At 40.5% G+C, this 7,212-nt stretch overlaps 1 non-coding gene across 1 annotated transcript; it reads left to right on the top strand.

The window, feature by feature from the left end:
- The first annotated feature begins 5,712 nt into the window (after positions 1-5,712).
- TRNAV-AAC lies at positions 5,713-5,785 on the top strand. Its single transcript has one exon. It is a non-coding gene; the product is annotated as a tRNA-Val (tRNA).
- Positions 5,786-7,212: the final 1,427 nt, after the last annotated feature.

Below are 7,212 nucleotides of genomic sequence, written 5' to 3'. Positions count from 1 at the left end.
GGCTGGACCTCTCCTCACCCACCCCCTCACTCCCAGCAGGCACACCTTCTCTGTCTTTTGCTTCTGGAATCTCCCTGCTCTGCCAGACAACCTTCAAATAAGCGTAGAGACAGCGATTAATTTACTCCTGTGATCTCAGCAAGCTATGCTGGCTTGCTCTGGACCCGGAGGTACAGGAATGTAAGTGTCTTTGCCTTGAGATGGGGGTGAGGGCAGGGAGGAGTATATTCCTGAATTTTCTTTTGGTGCTCTCTGCTGTTACCCACTCTACTCCATCCTGTGTCTTTCTCGTCTATGGAGGAGCAAATGAGGAGTAAATAAGAAACAAATGGGAAAGGAAATGACCGTTTTCCACCCTTGGGAACCACCTAACTTTGATGAGGACCTGATGGGAAGATCCTAGGAAAGCTAGAAGCATCAAGAGTATCAAGTATTTTGCTCTCATTCTCCACTAACCCTGATCTTCTCTCCCTTCCAATCCCCTTGAAATTTCCTCCTCTGGAGAAGAAAGAGGAATCAGTTACCATGGGGCCAGCTTTGACTTCCAGTGATTATTGTCTCACACCTGATATGCAGTTCTTAGGAATGTAAGTCATCTCGCTTAGGAGTCGCTGTGTGGAGCTGGTAGGGGAAGAAAAAGGTAACTCATTATTTCACGTGATTGCATTGAGTAAACATCTCTGATCTTGCTGTCAGCCAGGTAACAGATCTTCCCTTCAATTTCCTTCAGCACAGTAGAGGCCAGGCAGTAAGTTAAAAAATATGTATTATGAACTATGTTTTTAAAATATTAAACCATGTGTAAGTAGGTAAATCAGGAGCTGGCAAACTTTTTTTTGGTAAGAGTCCGGATAATGGATATTTTAGATTTGCAGGCCATGGAAACCTCTGTTACAGAGTTTCTTCCTGCTCCTTAACAAAGTTTTAAAAATGTAAGAAAAAAAAAAGTGGAGAGTCTATAACTCAGTGGTAGAGTGCATGCTTAGCATGCACGATGTATTGGGTTCAATCCCTAGTACCTCCATTAAAACAAACAAACAAACAAACAAACAAACAAACCTAACCCCCCTCAGACAAAAAAAGATATTTTTCAAAGATTTTTTTAAAGTAAAAAAAAAAAAAAAAAATTCTCACCCTCTCAGGCCACATGTAAGCATCCTGCTGGTGACCAGATTGGGCACATGGGCTGTAGTTGGCTGATCCTAATACAAAGGATGCTAATAAAAAGACACCAGAGTCCTTATCATCCACTTTAAAAAACAGAATATTGCTGTTAATGTTGGAGTTCACTCTGTGTCTATCTTTATTGTATCCCTTTTCTTTCCTCTGAGAGTTAATCCTTGATTTAAATTCCAAGTTTGTCATTCCTTTGCTTTTCTTGACAGTTATATCTCTTATATATGTATCCATCCCTTATCAATATCTTTTTTTTTATGTATGGCATTCTAGTGTGTGAATATGCCACAGTTTATTCATCCATTTTCCTGTTGATGGACATTTGGATTGCTTCCAGCCTTTACTGTTATAGAAAACACTATTTCGTACATTCTTGTAAATGCTCTCAGGCTATAACTTTTATTGAGTATTTTGAAAAATGTTTGATGAACACAGAAGGGCAGCATGCCATAGAGAGGCTATAAAATTGACATTGGACGTGACCTTTCTCAGAGCTCTCAGGTTCAAAGTGCAGTCGACACATTTCCTTGATGGGGCAGCCCTTGCTCGTCTAGTATCACTTCTGGACCTACCTTTCGGAATAGTTCTGTGTTTACCTTCACAATCCTGAGATGAGCAGAGATCCATGCCTACCCATCACTGGTCCAGAGAAAGGTCAAGAGCTTTACCTGCCCCGGTGTGTGCCTCTTCCCCAAGTGATGGAGACTGGGGATAGCCGCTCCCTTCCAAGCACATTCTAATCTCTGAACAGGAAGTGTGGACGTGGCCTTTGGCTCTACAAGTACAATTAAAAGAGCTTCTAGAAAATAACTGTCCAATATTAGAGGGTCCGGATATATGGCCAGAAGTGTAGGCTCTCTGGTATTTTAACTTGGTGTGAATTGTGCAGTAAACAAGGTCAGTCTCATGTTCTTGCCTTTTACAGTTTTCCCTGGAACATGAAATGAAAAATCACAGGGATATGATCATCCCTTTTTTTCTGAATATTCCTATTCTTGCCCTACATTGTTTTTGTCAGTTATATAATATGTTTTAATATTAGTCAGGAGAAGTCCCTTCTTCCTTTTTTGAGGGGGGTACTTAGTTTTTTTAAAAAAATTTACTTATAATGGAGGTACTGGGAATTGAACCCAGGACTTTATGTGCTTCTGCCACTGAGCTGTACCAACCCTCCTCAATGTTTCTTTTAAATTCTGGTATCATATGTGTGTGTGTGTGTGTGTGTGTGTGTGTGTGTTTTGAAGCACTAGAAAATATTTTAATTACCCTAATATAAACATATGTTTTTATTTTGGGGTATCATACCTGTTTTTGAGATGAAATTTGGTATGCTGTTTTGCTTTCAAAACCCACTCTTATTTGTTTTTCACTGATTTTATAAATTTATTATCTTCTTGTCATTTGCTCTCTCATTCTTCCCATTTTTTCCTCACATGGTGGGTCTGTTTTCCATGTCTTGACGATTGAATTGTCTACCCTGGTAGTTATTTTCTCTACCCCAAACTCCAGGGCCGTCAGTCTGAGAATGAAGACTGTGCTGTTAAGAAGGTCTTAAGGTAAATGATCAGGGCCACTGCCCTCTGTTTTGCTGGAATCACAGAGGCCAGACTCATGCAATCAGTTTCTTTCCAATGGCTATTTGTTTCTTTTCTTTCCAGATGACTAGATAGGGACCATTTTTTAGCCCAGGTGACCTTAGCATCTAGATCTCAGCAAACACAGAATAAAGGCATATTGGACTACCTTCACATTGTTGTAATTCCAATAGTAAAATCTGCCTAAGCTGGGTTTGATTCTGTCTCTAGAAGTCAGGATAAATATCATGTGATTTCTGTTAGGTCCCAATTAATACCGCTTTCCCTGACGTCATGACACTTTGTCACTGCGACTTTGCTGCCTAAGAAGTTAGCGAAGGCATTGTGATGATTTGAGATCCAAATCCTGGAATGTCACAGTAACATCCTTCGGAAAATCTTTTTTTGCTAAGGGACATAGAGTTGCTACTTACCTAAGTTCATGCTCAAGCTTACTTTTCATGCATTTTCTATCACTAAGCTAGCTATTGTCATAATGGACTGAAATTTAATTCTAAATCAAAATAATACTAATTAGGAAATATACGCGAATGAAATGAATACTCATATTTTTTTGTTTTCATTCCAAATGTAAGAGTTTTCCTTTTGTGTTAACATTTAAACCCCTCTTTTGGATTGGTTCTCACCTAATATTGGTAGTACTTCAAATACCCAATCCATCTCGGCAGCCACAGAATAGGCCAGTGCCTGATATCATGGCAGCTACATATGAAATCTCCTCCAGTGCAAAAGCTTATTAACATTTAAAAAGAACTAGATCCATTTATACTTTGACTACAGAGTCAATGCCTGCTAAGCAGAACTCACTGTCTGTCATTCCCAACCTTTTCCCCTCTTTTGCATTTACTGAAGTCCTTAAATACCAGTGGCACACTAAAAATTCTCACGTAAATGCACCAAATGAAGTCCCGTCTTTAGTTCCAGCCCTCTCCACCCGTCTCCCTCATGTTCATATGGCACTGAGGGGCTAATTTTCAGTCAACTGTCAAAAGGAAAGGTGACAGTCCATTTAGCAGTCAGCCAGTTGCTAATTAGTATCCAACTAAAATGCATCAAAATGTGACCACTCCCAACTGAACACTCTGAAAGATAAGCATTCTGTTAATTTAACTCTGCCGTAGGTTGAGACCTGATTGAGTTCTTTCACAGCAACATGAGCCATGTTCCAGCATGTTCCAACATTGATTCTTAGTCCAGAGCTAAAGAGTCTATCTAAGTGTGTCATTTTTTGGTCTTTGATTTCCTGCTACATTGAGTACAAACTCATGAGACTGTAGGCAGTGGGTCATCACATTCTGACACAAGAATTAAAAAAGGACTGTCTTGTACATTTTTGAGGCCTCTATATTTTAAAAAAATAATGGGGATGTAGAGGAAGGTATGAACAACAAAGAAACATAATTGTTCTAAGAAGTGGTGATTTGTTGTCAAGAGAAGCTGAGCTTGGCTTGACCTTTCCAGAGATAAGGATGCTCCTTTTCATTCATCGGTGCCCTAAGCCTGGGGACTGCACCTTCCGTTGGCAGTAGGCATAGTATTCTTTCCTATTTCCACAGAATTATGCAGGGCTTGATGAGACCTGAAAGTCATTTTATTCTAAAGACCTGAACTGGCACTTTTTCCAGAGCTCAAACCAAGCCAAAGAAGGAAAAAAAAAAAAAGGAGAAGAAGAAAAGGAAAGGGGGTAACATTTTCAAGCACTTCCTATTAAACACTTTTTCAAATGGGTTATAAATAGTGACAACCTTGAGACAGAGGTGCTGGTGTGCCTAGGAGCTTGGAAATACATCAGTTTTTCTGCCTCTGTCTCTAAGTCTCATGCTCTTTTCTCTTTTCACCATTGCACACTGAAACCTCCAATTCTTAGTGTGAAGAAACCCGAGAGTACTAACTGTGTCTTGGAAGAAAATAATGTTGTCCTAATTTTTCAAAAAAGAATAGGAAAATAGGTCAAAATGAAACTTCTAAAATCATTGAATTGTAACCATTCAAAGGTTTTTGAGAAAGGTATGAAAAAAGCATAGACTGAGCTAGCTTTAAATGAGGCTAAAGTGACCGTGCAAATCTCATTTGCCAGAAATATTGTATCCGATCTGGGAAAGGTGCATTTCTTTCTTGTAGCTGTGGTTCTTTCATGCCCCAGCTGCTGTGGCAACATGGTGGATGAGGCAGAAAAGGCAAGGCTTTCTGGAGCGTTAACAAAATCCGTGTATATTTTTGAAGGGTTGGATTGAGTTTGTTAGGCATCTCAGGGGTGCTAGAAAAAGCACCTGGGGAAGAAAGATGTAGAAAATGTAAGAGGCAAAGTCATTGGAGACTTTGCAAAGAAAAAACCCTTGTACCTTTGTTCCTTGGTTGGTTGCATACTTCCTAATTTTGCCTCTACGTAGATTTGGAAAGGAGGAGAAAGACAAAATAGAATCTCAGAAGCAGCTGGGTTTAAATATATGAGCACACAATGTCCCCTTCCTTGACCCACTCTTTCGCCTCAGTAAAGATTTCTCTAGACCGGAGAATAAAGAGACCTGGCTTCTACAGCTCTCTGTAGACATTGAATCAATTCCTTCACTTCTCTATGTTCCTTCTTTCATTTATTTAATAAGTGGTTTAAAAAATTCAGTTATAAATTGTGGTTTTTCTGGGATTCTGATGTCCTATCAGAATGGTCTATTTTATAGAGGACAAGGCAGGCTTCTACCACCATGTGTGGAATATACTCGGTACCCACAGAAAAACTAACAGTTGCATGAAAGAGTGATTTTTTTTTTTGGTGAGATTTAGTCATCTTTGGGGGTTTTCCCATTTGTAGATCAAACCCAGTGAATTATATAAACTATATGTGGGATAGTAATTGATCGAGTGATTCCTGATTCCAAACTACTTGTGTGTAGTTTTCAAAAATGACTATAGGTAGCAATAACTACTAATTTACTCTTGGGGAGAGGGTATAGCTCAAGTGGTAGAGCTCATGCTTAACATGCATGAGGTCCTGGGTTCAATCCCCAGTACCTCCTCTAAAAATAAAGATGTAAATAAACCTAATTACCTCCCTCCACAAACAAACAAACAAACACCCAAATACTCTTGTATATAATCTTGACCATGTATGCCTCTAGTCTATCATGGAGTAAGTTCCAAGCAAAATTTCCATGCAACTAGTTTAAACTGAGAACCATGAAGGTGAAAGGGGCTGCCAAGGCAGCATGGAAGAGTGAACGGAGCTCCAGCTCCATGCCACCAGGTAGAAGGGGGACTGTGCAGACTACATCATTACTCATCCTAATGTTACATTGTTTCTGCTTTACTCCAGGGTTTTGTATTGATGATGTTGAGTCTTAATCCATTATACTGTCTCTTTCCCTATTGCTGAATTTGGACCTGTAACAGCCTGAGGAGTCCTCTTCAATTATTTCTGCAGGTTTCAAGGAATGTCTTGTGAGCTTTTGAACAATTTCATCAGCTGCCATAGGACATCTGTCATGGACTGTCCCCTCTCTCTTGTCTGCCACTCCTGTTTCTATTGGATATCACTTGGACAGAAGACAATACATGCTACTTCTTGTATTAGTTTGCCAGAGTTGCTGTATCACAAACTAAGTGACTTAACTGGTGGCTAAAAGTCTGAGATCAAGGCCATGCTCCCTCTGAAGGCACGAGAGAAGGATGTGGTTCGGGATGAATTCTTAGCTTCTAGTAGTGCCTTGGCTTGTGGAAGCAAAACTCCAGTCTTCACATGGTATTCTCCCCATGTATGTGTCTTTCTCCTTCTTATAAGGACACAATCATATTGGAGTTAGGCCCACTCTAATGATCTCGTATTAACTTGAATACCGGTAAAGAGTCTATTTCCAAATGAGGTCCCATTCACAGGTACTTTGGCCAGGACCTCAGCATCTTGTGGAGATACAATGCAGCCCGCAGCACTCCCCTTGGTTGCTATTGAGAGAAGAGGTACAGCTGTGCCTGCAGCTCACGGCTGCCTCAGTCCCTAGGCGTCACTCTCTGAGCTCTGGCTGGACATTTTCCCACCACTGCTGACATTCTCCAAGTCTTGAAGGACCAAAGGCGCACCATATACTCTGAAGCCCGAAACGTGCTTGGAGGGGGAATGCTTTTCTCCTCTCTTGCACGACTCTTATCCAAGAAGTGAAATGTTAGTGAAATTGTTTGGTTTTTATCCTCCTCCTTCTCTTTCCTTAGAACCTGGATACACATCTACAGGACTGATTGAAAGGTGAAATTTGAAAGACAGGCTCCTGTGCTCGGCACAATTGCCCCTCATTTGGACACTGAAGCTTTGTAACAGTTTAGTTTCTTTCCTTTCATGGAGTCTTTGCCAGGATGTCTTCATATGCAGCAGATTCCTGAAAAGCTCCCTTCACTGACCCATCAACCCCACTCAGCTTGCCTGAACCCCAGTGAATACTGCCCCTCCTTAAAC

Source organism: Camelus ferus, chromosome 14, assembly GCF_009834535.1.
Source record: "Camelus ferus isolate YT-003-E chromosome 14, BCGSAC_Cfer_1.0, whole genome shotgun sequence".
NCBI classification, from domain to species: Eukaryota; Metazoa; Chordata; class Mammalia; order Artiodactyla; family Camelidae; genus Camelus; species Camelus ferus.
This window is presented reverse-complemented; position numbering and strand designations above follow the sequence as displayed.